Here is a 15078-nt window from a genome sequence, read left to right on the forward strand (position 1 = left end):
CTCTTACAAAGTCTAAACACCAAATTCACACGAATGTCACATCTATAACAACATAAATTGTATGATGAATAATATATTTGTCCATATATTTCAATAGCTATTCTGAGCCTATGAGACACACTGTACTTTGATTTTTGCTAAACTCAATCTTTTATATATTCGGAAAAAATTCATTCAGGTACCAGATTCTCTCATATTTAACTTCCCACTTTCTTTTGCTTTTGGAAAACTCCCTAAAAGTCCATTTGGCTGGTTTTGGTCACTTTAAAAATGGTGAAAATGTTTCCTTTTTTTTGTTGGAAAAAAAGGAGATGCATTTTTATGCTCATAACCAAAAAATGGCTTTGTTTTTAGTAACTTGGGCATGTACTAAATTTGGTCATAGATGAGGAATAAGGCCTTATTTAAAGAAAGTAAATTTTGAGTATATATTTGTAAATGTTAAAAAAAAAGTTTATTTCTGTAAGACTCACTTCAGTGTGCTACTTTTATCTAAGTATGTTACTCCCCCTTGGCTATTTTACTGTAAGCATGACTCAGTGAAGACTTGCTTCTGTAAACAACAAAGTTTGAAAAAGTACGTTATCTGAATCAATATGAATTTTTAAGAATAATTAGGTTCCAGGAAGGACGCAATGGTCCTTCCTGATATGAACTTACAAGACTGGGTTGTAAATCTTCACAGCACTTTTGGCTATTGGAGAAGCAGGAAAAGGGACACCTAAATGATTAAATTTGACTGACAGAATTGCTCACTATTAGGAGAGCATCAGTTTCATCAGTTGATAAATATACAGTAGCTTGAACAGATGACTATCGCAGTTTGTCAAATATAGGACTGCTATTTGGTAACACAGACAATGGCTGAGTACTTGATGTCACCCCCCACATGGGCTGAAGGTGAGTGCAAGGTGAGGCACACATGTCTTTCTGGAACTGGCTGACCTTGGTGGGAAGCAGAATCATACAGTCATATAGTGATGATGCCAGGTCAGGTTTCCAAACATAGGAAGAGCTATCTTCGGCAGGAGCCCAGGCTCTTGGCATTTCTCTCTCCCGGAAGATCAGAGCCCACAGGATAGAAGCCAGGAGTGTGGCCCCGAGGCGTTGAGAGAGACCTTGAAAGATCTTGAACACAAGAGCATCCTCTCTCTGGAGAGCCAGATGGACAAGCCACTCCCTCGTTAGGAAACTAACATCATTCACCAAGAGCTTTTACTTTTAGAAAATGTATTGTTTTATTGAGCAAATTCTGCCTGGTGGCAGCCTTATTCCACACCACACCACCCATACTGTTTCTTCAGATTGCTTATCTTAAAAAAAAAAAGACAAACTACCTTTTGACCATGAACTTGTGTTCCATTATAAAATTTCCAGAGTTTCTTTTTTTTAAATCAAGTTGATATTAAATTAATTCTCCCACTGCCTCCACTTTGTCTATTCTAAGATAAGATGTGTATTTGTTCTGTTATGTTTTACATTTTGGATTTTAAATCTGTCAGTCTCAGCTATTGAGATAATATTGGATCCTAGCACTTTCTAAGATTAGAAGGAAATCCACATTTATTGAAGCTCTCTCCTGGGTGTTTCATGCCTGTTGTGTAGTTTAATTCTCGCAAAGCCTCTGGGAGGTACTCTCATTTCACTGAGACTTGGAGAAGGAAATTGGAGCTCCCAGAAGCTCCCGCAGCTGGTGAGAGGGTGTGTGGACGCCTGTGTGGCCCCTTCTGATGTGTCAGCGGTCCCTTGTAATGTGGGGTCCATCACAAGCGTGATATAGTGGTCTTCCATGTTTCCATTTGGAGGCTAACAAAAACAATTCAGTGGGCAGGACTGAGGACAGACACTTCACAGGCCTCCCGGGCATTGCTCCTTAGGCTCCTGCAGGGCCAACAGCCCACTCAGTTGTTCTACCACCGTGAACCCCCCCCCAAAGTCCCATGGAGTCCATGGGAGCTCTTCTAACCAACGGACCCTGAGAGACTTGGTTACACGTCTATCGCAAATTAGGGTAACACAGTACACAGACTTCCCCTATTTTTAAAAAATTAATCTTTAAAAAATATTTTTAAATAACTGAAGTTATTTTGGTGGTATCTTTCACTTGTCCCTTTTCTCAGTGTTTACTTACCATCTGTTACTCATCAGTTCGGGGGTTTTGTAGGGAATCAAAAGCAAAGAAATTCTGTTCTGCATTCTCTTGGCTACATCTGTTTTCCCTTGTTGAATTTTTGCATATTTGGTTGCTTTCTATTTTAAGTTTGTAAACAATTACCGACAATGGCTCAAATTACATTCTTACAGTACCGTGGGATGTATTTCATGTTGCTTTTTTAAAAATTGAGGTATAATTGACATATAACTTATATTAGTTTCTGGTGTACAACATAATGATTTGCTATTTGAATCTATTATGAAATGACTAGCACGATGAGTCTGTTTAACATCCGTCACTATACATCGTTTCAGAATCTTTTTTCTTGTGATGAGAACTTTTAAGATTTACTCCTAGCAACTTTGAAATATGTAGTTCAGCATTTTTAAATACAGTTCTCATGTTGTACAGTACATCCCCAAAACATATTTTATAACTGGAAGTTTGTACCTTTTGACTCCCTTTCCCCATTTTGCCTTCCCCCACCTCCCATCTCAGGCAACCACCAATCTGTTCTATCTATAATTTGGTTTTTTTTTTTTAGATTTTACATGTAAGTGATATCATACAGTATTTGTCTTTCTCTGTCTGACTTATTTCACTTAGCATGATATCCTCTAGGTCCATCCCTGTTGTTACAAATGGGAAAATTTCATTCTTTTTAAATGACTGAGTAATATTCCATTTGTATGTGTGTATATATCTACACACACACACATATCTTCCTTATCCATTCATCTGTTGATGGACAATTATGCTGTGTCCACATCTTGGTAATTGCAAATATATATATCCTTTCAAATTAGTGTTTTTGTTTGCTTTGGAAAGATATCCAGACTTGGAATTGCCAATTCATACAGTAGCTCAATTTTTGGTTTTTGGAGGAACCTCTATAGTGGCTGTACCAATTCACAGTCCCACCAACAGGGCGTGAAGGTTTCCTTTTCTCATGTTGCTTTGACATGAAAGTGAGAACGTTTATATCAGAAGTGTCTCTGCTATTCCTGGTTCCGTTAGAAAGACATCTTTCTCTTGTAATACTATTTTAATGCCCACTTGTATATTGACTTTGGGGTTCTCTCTCTATAAACAGAATCCAGGGACTTTCCTCCTCCCTCTTTTTCATTGGAGAATTTCAGAACTGAAATGAGTGATCAGTTGAACCTCTGAGAGCCGTGGCTGTTGTGCTCAGTCTTCCACAAAACCCCTGAGTGAGTCAAGTTCACTCAAGTCAAGTTCACTGTTCTTCTTTGCAGCCTCAAGTGTGCACGGGGTGATTTCTCTCCCAGCTTTCTTGTCATGTAAGAGTTCATTAAAAGCCAGTGAAACGAAACAGCAAAGGACTGGTGTTTTGCGTTCCAAACTCTTGAGGGTTAAGTGAGTCTGTCGAGTGCTCAGCCAGGTTGCATGATGTCGCACTGCCACTGAAGGACCTGCTGGTCCAGCTGGATTCACTTAGGGTGCTGTAACCACTTATCTGCTCCCTCATTTCAGCACCGCACTTCCCGCATTCCTGACAGCACTTAGCTCAACCTAATGGACAGAATGTGATTCCCAGATGATACTGCCTCATAAATCCAACCTGCCAACCATACATTAACGTCTCCAGCGGGCACAGAACCTGCTCATTCCAGGAGACTTACATTTTAAGATAAAGCAGGTGCCCTTGCAAGGAATTTGAACAACTTTAGAGCAAAGACAGTTGTCTTTGCTATTTCCACAGGTGTGGGTTGGGGGTAACCCTGCTCAACTAAGAGGGCTCCCCATTGCCCAGACCAGTGGGTGGCTTGTCTATAGCTGTGCATCTTCTTGCCTTGGTGTCATCGGTAAAGTTTGCCAGGAAGCCTTGACCAAGGGGAGGAGAGCGTATGCGCTGCATTGAAGGAAGACACAAATAGCCCAATTATAGGGGAGTTCTTTTTAGAGCCACATACCTGTTCACTCAGTGCACTGAGCGCCTAAAATAAGCAGCTGTGCCCTCGGCTCTGCAGAGGGCATTAAAATAGACCTGCTGGGTTCCAAGGGCATCTGAAAGATGACTTACGTTTGCCCTTTGGCTTAGCGGGCTTTTGGTGTCAGGCTTTGCATTTGGCAATGCGCTGTATCTTTCCCCTCTTGTGTGTGGCAGTTGCTCCTCAGCCTTCAGCTCTTGGGACAGACATCCTTTCCTTGAGAGGCCCACCCTGGGTACCTTCTCTGAAGCAGTGTCCTCTCGCCTCCTTGTCACCTTGCTTACTTACTTCATGGCCCAGGACACAATTTATAATCAGATATTTCTTCACGCGCATGTATATTTTCTGTCTCATACACTTGTTTATTATCTCACAATCTCAGGGGCCCTTTGTCTGTTTTTTTTCCCTTTCTACTGGATCACCAACACCTAGCATACAAGACCTAATTGGTATTCAGTAGGTTCTTAATAAAAACTGAGTTAATAAATGAATCCATCGTTCAGTGCTAGCACTACTGACATTCCATGATGAGAGCTCTTATTTTTTTAAAGCTTTCTATCTAGTTGTTACAAAGTTGCATATATTTTACTCTAAGATTTTATTCCTCATAGTTTAAAACTGGTTTGGGAAAAGTTGCTCAAACCACAGCTCCAATATCTACCAATAGACCAAAACTGTTTTCAGAGATGGGGGCTTTCGTTAGCTCTCCCCACTCTCTCACATCCTCATGCGTCTGCTCCTCCTGCAGCTGCTCCAGCGTTACCAGACTGACCGCTCCATCGACAAAAGCTCTGGTCTCTAGAGTGACTGTTCACGCTGAGGGCGGGGAGGAAGGGTGAGTAAAATGACCCAAGGGGTTTGGGAAGAAAATCCTAGAACTTCTGTTTATATACTTTTACCTACAGATAAGAAAGAAATTAAGCTTTATGAATATTTAATCTGTTTTGCCAGTAATTCACGGATAACAGACAGATATGAGGGGAACACACTCAATTTTTTTTTTTTTTTACTGATAGGAGTTCTTAATTTTAAAAGTGTGGAAGCCACTAGTCCACGGCATCATGTTAAGGTAAGTTTCTTGAAGGCGTGATTGTTTGCTTGATTAATGAGATCAAAGGTCACAGGGGCTGCTCAATTCAGGATAATTCATTTTCTATTGGAAAAAACAAAATCAACAGGTTGCACCTCCAGCCTGTCTATGGTTCACAACATCAGTTTGCCAACACTTAGCATCCATCCTAGGAAAATAGCTCAAAATGGAAGCCCCACTGACAGTAGAATCATCTTGGTATATGAAGGGAAGAATATTCTGTTTTTACCAAATGCTTTCCCCTCAGGACTCGTGAATCAGAGGAACTGTGTCAATCTCCTGGGTTGAGGCATAATCCTGCTCAAGTTGGTGAATGTCAAATTGGAGGGTCATTTAGGTGATGGAACCTCATAGGCTTTGCTTCCGGACTTCCAGAGGGACTCACTGCCTCCTGGGAGACTCGACTCCTCACATGCACTTGAACTCTGCTCTTCTATGACTTCTGTCCACAGGTCCTGGGGCACCCCAGTCCCTCAACAAGCCCACTCCTTCCACACGCTGCTTCCCCAGAGCTGGAGGAGCCCTTCCTGGGTCTCTGATAGGTTTTTCTGCTTCAGGTCAGATATCCTGAGGCTTTTCATGCTTCTGCCATGTTCTGCGGTCTGTAGTCATCACAGACCCTAGTTAGCCTCCTGGAAATGAGCTCTGGTTTATCAGTCTCCCAGCCACATGGAGTGCAGTGCCTAGGACCATATGTAACTGTGGAGAGACGGCCCCAGGACTGTTGGCCAGGCACCCTCCCCATGACCCCCACTCTGAACACTGTTTCTATCACGTCGATGAGCGTGGAGCTGGCTCCTTAGTGCAGACACATTACACTGCAGACACACACTGAGCCTCGGGATTAGGAAATCCCCTCTCTCCTCCCCATGAACAAAAGTGAATGATGAACCTTCTTTTGTGGTACTGTGGACTTTAGAGGGGGGAAGTGCTATAAATTTTGAGCACCGGCTATTTGCAACATTCTGTTGGCTTCTGATCCTTATCGATGCGCCTGCAGACTGATTTATGTCCGCAGCCAGAGCGTGCACACTCTCTTGCATTCTTCTCTTTTCTCTTACAATTATCTTACATGGGCATTTCGATGTATCAACAGAATCTGTAAACTCAAACCCCTTTAATAGCAACACAACATTCCATTGTCTTAATGCACCGTCGTTCGCATAACCTTTTCCCTATTAGGGGCATTGGGTCAGGCTCCATTTTTCCACTGTTGTGGATGGTGTTACCGTAAACATCTTTGTGGTCTTTGCTTTTTTTTTTTTCTTTTGCATATTTCCCCGGGGTATATTCCAAAGTGGGATGATTGGGTCAAAGTGTATGAACAGTTTTATAGCTCTTTTTATATATTGCCAGACTGATTTTCAGAAGGGATGGATTTTTTTTTGTTTTCCCCAAAGTGCCAAATAAGACAATGGGGCATGGAGAAATTGTAACTTAACTGGAAGAGATGGCCCCGCACGTAGCCTCTGGTCCCCTTTGCAAGTCCTCTACTCTTAGCACCAGTGACGTAAAGATGAGGGAGAGGGCGTTAGGAAGACCAGCACCCTCAGTAAACATCTGTTTACCCAGAAGTGCATTTGCTTCTTCTCTAGGAGGGGATTTTACCTCCTGAGATGAGGTCACACAGCCTGATTCTGATTCTAATCCTAGTTTTGCCACCTCCTCACTGTGCACACTTAGACAAGTCCCCTAACCTCTCTGAGCCTGATTCCTTCCTCATCTGTGCCAGAGGTTATACTGAGGGGGTTTTGAAAGGTACTTGTAAAATTCTGGGCTCTTGTTACTACCTACGACCCACTTACTGTGAGGGATCTACGTGTTTCTTCCTTCTTTGTACTGCTAGGGTCCGGCTCTGTGCTGGCCCCACGGCTGAGGGCCAGAAGTGTCTGCTGTGGAATGTATGGATGCTCTTCACCCATGATCTTGCTTCCCAGCGTTTAGGAACTGGAAGAACATAATGGAAAAGTTTATGAAGTATTATGGCCTTAATATGTAAAGAAAGGCCTGCACTTGAATGTTTGTAGGATGTGCCAGGTTTGGGGCCAGTGCTTCGGTTTACTCACCAAGCCTAATACGCTGCTGCAGGAAAAGCACCTCCAGATTTTTGAGGCTTCCGGGGGGTGTACGAGGTTGTAGACCAGGTGGGCAGAAAGGCTGGGGAGAGAGGTCAGAGGGGGCTCTTTGTTTCAGAGAAAGATGCTCACAGGGAAGGCCCTGGGGCTGTTTGCAGTTCCCTCAAGTCTCCAAGAGGGGCTGGGTGGATGTGTTCAAGATCTGCCTTGTATCTCTCCAGTCCCAGTCTCCTTCCTGCTCCTGCAGAAGGAGCTGGAGAAGCGAAAAATGCTTCTGCAGGTGGCCCGCCTCTGCTGGGTAGTAATGTCTCCCATTCTCCCGTGTTCTAGGTTAACGGTGGCCACAAATGCTTAGTACTTCTCCCACGGAGAGGGGGTGTCTAAAGCCTCTCCCCTTGGAGCTGGGTCGGCCTTAGTGACTGGACTGGGAGAATGCTGCTCAAGTGACATTCTAGAACTTTTGAGGTGAAGTCATAAGAAGCTTTGCAGCTTCACCCAGGTCTCTTGGAACATTTTCTCTGGGAGCCCTGAGCCACCATGTACAAGGCTGACTACCCTGAGGCTTCTGTGCCATGAGGCCACACAAGCACGCTCTGGCCAGCAGTTCCAACCAAGCCGGGCTCCAGACATGTGAGTGGAGGGGCGGAGCCAGGCTGGGCCCTCCAGGTGAGACCCCCACCAGCTGACCACCGCTGACTCCTGAGCTGATACCACACGGGGCAGAAAAACTGTCCAGCTGAAATTTCCTGACCTTCAGCGTCATGAGACAGACTGCTGTTCCAACCCGCGGAGTCCTGGGGATTTTCGTAGGTGAGAGAACGCCAGAGCCACCTGGGCTGCGCTGGGCCTCTGCCTTGCTTCCTTCCCAACCCTCAGCTCCACACAGCACAGCCCACCTTGGGATTTGTCATCTCGCGTCTCACACTTTAGACTAAATATCAAGGGCCGTGCAGAAGTCATTGACGTCAGTCTTTCTGTTTGACAGGAGTCCCCAAGTGTATTTTTGGCCGCCTGTCTTTTATTTATGATCCCTTGTTGAATTTTACAGGCAGATAGGGCAGGAAGAGTCGGCAGTGTTCCAGAATTCCAGTGAAATGGACATTTCTGTTGTATTTCAAGAGGAAATGACAAAGCAAAAATCTCCAGAGCTCTTCCTGTTAACCTGTCTCCCCCGTTACGTGTGGGGAGACGGTTCTAGGGCAGCCCTGGTCTGAGTCCCAAATCCCACAGAAGGACTGGGTCAGAGCACCTGGATATTGAAGGAAGTCAGGGTACCTTCTTGACTACTTTCATCCTTCTTCTGGGAACCCAGGAGATTTTTGTTGAAGTTGACCTTATTTGGTTTTTTTTAAAAATATTTCGGAAGGTTAAAATTGCACGTTCCCTTGCTGGTGTTTCCACATCTCACAGGGCCCAGACACGCAGGAGAATCCAAAATAATGAAACAATTGCCATTTCAGTTTTCAGGCTTCTCTGGTAGGATGTGTCAATTATTAACTAAGAAGTTAATCATTAAGGGCATTAATGAAATTGGCCCAACTGTCTCGTTGGGACACAGTGCTCCTTAGACAATGGAGCGGCTTAACTTCTGGCCTTCCAACCCTTTTCTAGCAACCTTGTTTCTCTGAGCTGTGTGTTTTTAAGAGAGCCAATTTTTTTATTCCCATTACTTCCGTGGCTGTGCTAGTGACTGCTGGAGACATCAAAGCCAGCACTTCATCTAACCTTCAACTGCTCCAAGCAGATTCTCAAAGGTCAGTAGTTCTATGTTGATTCATTTTTCCTTCCTTCATTTATTTTTTTTCCCACTCATACATTTACTTATTCAATAAGCATCGACTTAATGCTTGAAATGTGCCGGATACAGAGCTAGGCACGTGGGATGGAAGATGAAGAACACGGGGTTCTGCTTCGCAGGGGCTCACTGTGCTTAGTAGATGCTCAATAAACAGCTTGCTGGATAGGTAACCCCTCTTGGAGAGGCCATGCTGGGGATTCTTGTTGGGGAAACTGAAGCTCAGCGTGAGTAATGAGCACAAAGCTGGACAATAGGAAAGCAGGAAGGAACCAAGGTGTGTCTGCCTCTGCATCCTGACCTTATCCCTGTATTCCTTTCCTCTCCTGCTCTGCTCTTCCTGGTCCTTCCACCACACTTAGTCATACATTGATTCAAAATCTGAGACTTCAGTCCCCTGGATTCAACTACACTTTGTCTCCTGGCTTCAAGACAATGCTTATTAGACAATCCCACTGCCAATTATAGAGCATTTTCTACTAATTGTTATGGAAAAGCGACAACTGTATTCCAAGGAAAACAAAAGATAGCTCAAAGGAAATTTTAGTCCATGAAGGATGCCAAAGCCCCTCTCTGAGGGCAAGAGAAGGCCAACTCTTATCTTTGGAGCTAGTGAGTTGCTGGGCACTAAAATCTTGCTCAGGGATACAGCTGTGTGAGGAGCCTGGAAGTCCTGAAGCCCAGAGCTTGACTGCGCTGGGAACAGACCTTGAAGACCTCGAAACTGAGAACAGTCTGAAACTTAGCTGATACAGTAGCATTAAGGGCATTACCATTAACTCCACCCCTCACCCAACGTCCTATTTCAACAGTGCTCAGTCCTTTCTTTAGAGATTTTTTCCCTTCGTCCACTCCGAACATAGACACGGCCAATCAAGGCGAGGGTTCCAGAAAATAGGGGAATGCTTGGCCCACCTGTATAGAACAGGGCAGGAATTGAAGCAATTCCCAGAGGCAGTTACTAAAGAGGGTTTACATGTCAAATATTTATCATGACTCACTTCCAAACTCGGCTTGGGCTGCCCAGGAGGCAGGAAGAAATTCACAACTCCAAGGTGACAGATGAGAAAGTTTCAGAAAGGAGACTGGAGGCCCTATCCAGCCGACTTGCTGGTCACAGCCTGGGTGAGTGATACTGACCCTGGTGTCTACTCCACACAGCTCTGAACCTTGCCCTGCCCTTTGCCAACATCCTTGGCTCTCTCAAGAAGCACTCAAATTGCCTTCCACCTTAGGTTCCTGGTCCTAACTCTACTAACCACCAGTGTTAGGACAGAAGGAGCATCACTAGGCATCTATGCTGAAGCTGACCTTCTCTCTCACCCAAACTGGAACCCCTGCCTGCTCTTCTGCCATCGCTCTTGCTGATGGCTGCCAGCTGTCAAGGGCTCCCTCTCAAGATGTTCTCCACCGGATGCCCTGTACCCTATCCGACCAGTCCCCAGAGCACACGAGAGGCATCTTGCTACAGCAATACTGTGAATCATCACAAATTAGTCTGAACCAAGTTGATTAAGAAATATGGTACTTATGGACTGAAAAGAGCTTATGCCTAGGAAAAAAAGTCATGTCTTTAGTAAGGGGGAGAAAAAACAGGAAATAAAATTGTACGACATAGCATAAATTTAGACTTAATAAGTCACTTAGGAAAAGTAACAATCCTTACCAGATATGAGCTAACAACAGAGCAGCAAAATATGTGAAGCAACACTGATAAACTGTAAAGCGAAAGTGTAAGAAGGTGCATCCACTATCATAGTTGGAGACGTCAACAACCCTCTGCTAGAAATGGACAGATCCATGGGGCAAAACACCAGCAAGGACACAGCTGAACTCAACAGCACCATCAGTAGCTGGATATGACAGACATCAACAGGCTACTCCATCCAAGTACAGTGGAACACACATTCTTCCCAAGCTCACGCAGAACGTTTACCAAGATAGACCATCTTCTGGACCATAAAAGACACTTTGGGGGTGGGAGGTGGGAACGGACAGACTGGGAGTTCAAAATTTGTAGATACTGACAGGCATATATAGAATAGATAAACAAGACTATGCTGTGTAGCACAGGGAAATACATACAAGATCTTGTGGTAGCTCACAGCAGGAAAAAAATGTGACAATGAATATATGTATGTTCATGTATAACTGAAAAATCGTGCTCTACACTGGAGTTTGACACAACATTGTAAAATGACTATAACTCAGTAAAAAAAAAATGCACACCTTAACAATTGTAAAAAGAAGAGAAATCATACAATGTCTGCTTTCAGACCACAATGAAATTAAATTAGGAATAAGAACAGAAAGATAGCTGGAAAATCCCAAATACTTTAATATTAAGCAGCAACATCTAAATAATACATGGCTCAAAGAAGAAATCTCAAGAGAAATTAAAAAATATTTTGAACTAAATGAAAGTGAAAATACAACTTATTAAATATGTGGGATGCAGCAAAAACAGTGCTTGGAGGGAAAATTTGAGCATCGAATGTATATATTAGAAAAGAAGAAAGATCTAAAATCAATCACCTTAGCCTTAGGAAACTAGTAAAAGAAGAGCAAATTAAATTTGAAATAAGCAGAAGAAAATAAATAAAAATTAGAGCGGAAATCAATGATATTGAAAACAAGGCATAGAGGAACCCTAAATGCGTATTACTAAATGAAAGATGCCAACCTGAAAAGGGTACATACTATATGATTCCAACTATATGACATTCTGGAAAAGTCAGAACTATGGAGACAGTAAAAAGCTCAGAGGCTGGGGGATGAAGAGGCAGAACACAGGATTTTTAGGGCAGTGAAACTATCCTGTATGACACTGTAATAGCAGCTACGTGTCATTATACATTTGTGAAAACCTGCAGAATGTACAACACCAAGGGTGAATCCCAGTGTAAACTGTGGGCGTTAGGTGATAAGGATGTCAGTGCAGGTTCATTGGCTGTATCAAACACACTGCTGTGGTGCAGGGTGTCCACAGTGCGGGAGGCTGTGCATTTACAGGGGTAGGGGAATAAGGAAAATCTCTGTACCTTCCTTTCAATTTTACTGTGAACCTAAAGTTGCTCTGAAAAATAAAGACTATTTTCAAACAAACAAACAAAAACAAAAACGTCAAAAGAAGCAGGACATAAAATAGTACCACATAAACACAGACTGGAGAAAAGGACACTAAAGTGTTAATAGTGACTCCTATCTCTGGATAGTGGAATTACTGATTATTTTAATTTTACATCTTATTTTGTCTTTCCAAATTCTCTGTGAAGAATATGGATTCCTTAGATAACCAGCAAAACAACAACGTTTATTTTTAATTAAGAGGAAATTAAAAAGCACAGACTTTGGACTCAGGACTGAATTCAGGCTCCACCCGTTACTAGCCCTTTGACCTGCAAGGCCCTAAGCACCACAAACCCCAGTTTCTGCATCTGTAAAACAAGGAATAATGAAAATCCCCCACAGTAGTAGGTGTGTGTGTATGTGTGTGAAGATAAAACTATACAAGGAAAACAAATGTGCAAGACGCCTGGGAGATGCTCAATATGGATTAACTTCAGAGCCCTTTAAGGATATTTGGGAGTTTACAGGTTCCGAAGAGATTTTGCTGGGCATACACAAGGTCTGTTGTTCATCCTTCTCCCCTTCCCATCCCAGCATTCCTGATGAAACAACCAGCCGGGCTGAGGGCAGTCCCTCCCCTGCCACCACCAAGCTTCTGCAAGTGGCTGATTTTTGTTCTTTTTCTCTCTTTGCCATCCTTTAAACATGATTCTGTGCTTCCTGTCCCAGCTGGAGGGGGAAGCCAAGGGTACGCGTCACCAGATGATAGCTGCAGGGCCAAAGTCTTACACGAGGATTTGGATACGGAATGGGCTTTTGACAGACAAGGAGGAGACTGTTGCCAGCCTGGGACAGCAAGGAAGGGTGCCCAGGGCCACAGGCAAGACAGGAACAAAGGACTTAGTCTCCCAACAAGCCTGGGCCAAATCAGGCGGAACTGGGGGAGTCATGAGCGGAAAAGAACTGGGCCCCTCCAGCCAAGAGGGAGGTGTGGAATGTGAGAGGAAGGTGAACAGAATGGAATGAAGGGACTTTGATTCCTGTTCACATCCAGTTTTGCTCTGAAGCATTCCAAACATGGTGGGAACGAAGCCTGTTTGGAGAGGATTGTTATCTGAGGACAGGGCAGGACGGAAGGGCTGGGGAGGTGCTCCGGGTGGGGGGTGACGGCTGATGGCTCAAGAGAGCCTTCCAAGTTGGAGATAAGTAAAGCCAGGAGGTTAGGAATGATTCAATGGAAGTCTAAGGAACGGCTCGTTCCCCTCCTGATGTGAGCTGAAGAGTGATAAATCAGAGAACTTTCTATGCACTGCTGGTCCTTTCGTAATGCTGGAATTGATCAGTGGCTGTCAGATTTCAGCTAAAGACGGTTCCTCTTACTCTAAATTTTAATTTCAGAAAGCTTGCCTGTTCTTTTTCCTTTTCTTTTTAAATTGAAGCATAGTCGATTTACAATGTTGTATTAGTTTCTGGTGTACAGCATAGTGATTCAGTTATACATACATACACATATATATTTCTTTTCAGATTCTTTTTCATTATAGGATATTACAAGATATTAAATATAGTTCCCTGTGCTATACAGTAGGACCTTGTTGTTTCTATTCCTTTTCATTTCTCTAATTTTTCTTTGATAGGATAGGATTTTAAAAGCTAAGAAAATTTGAATTAAAACTACCAATGATGGTCACGTTACTGGGGCTGATCATGACAAGAAGGTAGCAATAAATGATGACAAAATTCCAGAGGCACTTTTTAATGACAAATGTGACTCCTGTAACTGCCTCCAGCCAAGTTCCCTTTTGCCTCATAAGCTCTTCCTATGCTTGGGGGTACAAGCCATTTTTTTGGAGTGGAGATGAAAGAGGATGGTTACTAATATACCCTCAGCATCACCTACATCCACTGAGCACCACGAGGGTAGAAGGAGGTAGGGGACTCATTCACTGCTTTCAATGACCTTACTGTGTCCTCTTGGGAAATGTCAGTCTCCAGTATTTTAAATGGATGAACCATGGGGTTATGGAGGACACCAAGGAGAAGTAGATGGGTCATTTCTGAGCCTAGTGTATTATCCTGCTGTGAACTCTCTCTCCTCCACCTTCCAGGTTTATATTATCTCACCAACGTGTTGTTCTGGAGGAGCCAGTAGGGCCTTTACACTTGCTGTTTCCTCCACTGTAAAGCCCTTTCCCCAGATTTTAGCATGGATGCCCTCTCTTCCCCCTCACCTTTGCGCTTTTGCTTAAATGTCATCTTCACAATAAAGCTTTCTGACAAGCGTTGAATTATGTCCCCTCAAAAGATGTTGACGTCCTAACCCCGAGTGTCTGTGAATATGACCTTATTTGGAAATCAAGTCTTTGTAGATAATCAAGGTGAGATGAAGGCACTCATGAAGGGTGAGACCTTAACCCAACACGACTGGTGTTCCTATGGAAAGGGGAAATCTGGATACAGAGACAGATGCGTACAAAGTGATGCGAAGATACAAGAAGACAGCCATCTAGCAGCCAAGGAACACCTGAGGTTACTGGAGGCCAGGAAGGAGACACGGAACGCGTGTGCCCTCACAGCCTCGGAAGGAACAGACCCACTGATACCTTGGTTTCAGGCTCCTGTGAGACAATACAGTTCTGATATTTGAGCCACCGAGTCTGTGATTACAGCATCCCCAGGGAGCTAATGTACCTTCCTTGACCCACGCTATTTAAAATTGCGCTGTCTGTACCTCTTGTGCTCCAGACTACTTACTGCTGTCAGACACACTATATATGTAGCTATTTATAGTTTTACTCGTATCTGTTTATAGTCTGTCTCTCTCTCCACTGGAATGTAAGCAGCACGAAGGCAGAGGTTTTGGTGCATTTTCTCATGTGTTCTGTGCACCTAGAATCAGTACTGCCTTTACCCCTGTCAAACTGTAGGAGGCCCTCTCTGGC

General features: G+C 43.6%; 2 long non-coding RNA genes across 4 annotated transcripts in view; one reads left to right on the forward strand and one right to left on the reverse strand.

Annotated features, from left to right (window-relative positions):
- The window catches only part of LOC140689468 (uncharacterized), a 29366-nt gene extending 21678 nt beyond the window's left edge, over nt 1–7688 (reverse strand). For all 3 annotated transcript variants that reach the window (XR_012064445.1, XR_012064447.1, XR_012064446.1), the window contains exons 1-2: nt 7264–7688; nt 7003–7144 (exon numbers count right to left, since the gene is read on the reverse strand). This is a non-coding gene — a long non-coding RNA (uncharacterized lncRNA). The remainder of the gene's footprint in view (nt 1–7002; nt 7145–7263) is intronic.
- Nucleotides 7689–7766: 78 nt separating this feature from the next.
- Nucleotides 7767–14866, forward strand: LOC140689469 (uncharacterized). The gene is made up of 3 exons (XR_012064448.1): nt 7767–8082; nt 8960–9026; nt 14497–14866. It is a non-coding gene; the product is annotated as an uncharacterized lncRNA (long non-coding RNA).
- Nucleotides 14867–15078: the final 212 nt, after the last annotated feature.

This window comes from Vicugna pacos, chromosome 26 (genome assembly GCF_048564905.1).
Source record: "Vicugna pacos chromosome 26, VicPac4, whole genome shotgun sequence".
Taxonomy (NCBI): Eukaryota; Metazoa; Chordata; class Mammalia; order Artiodactyla; family Camelidae; genus Vicugna; species Vicugna pacos.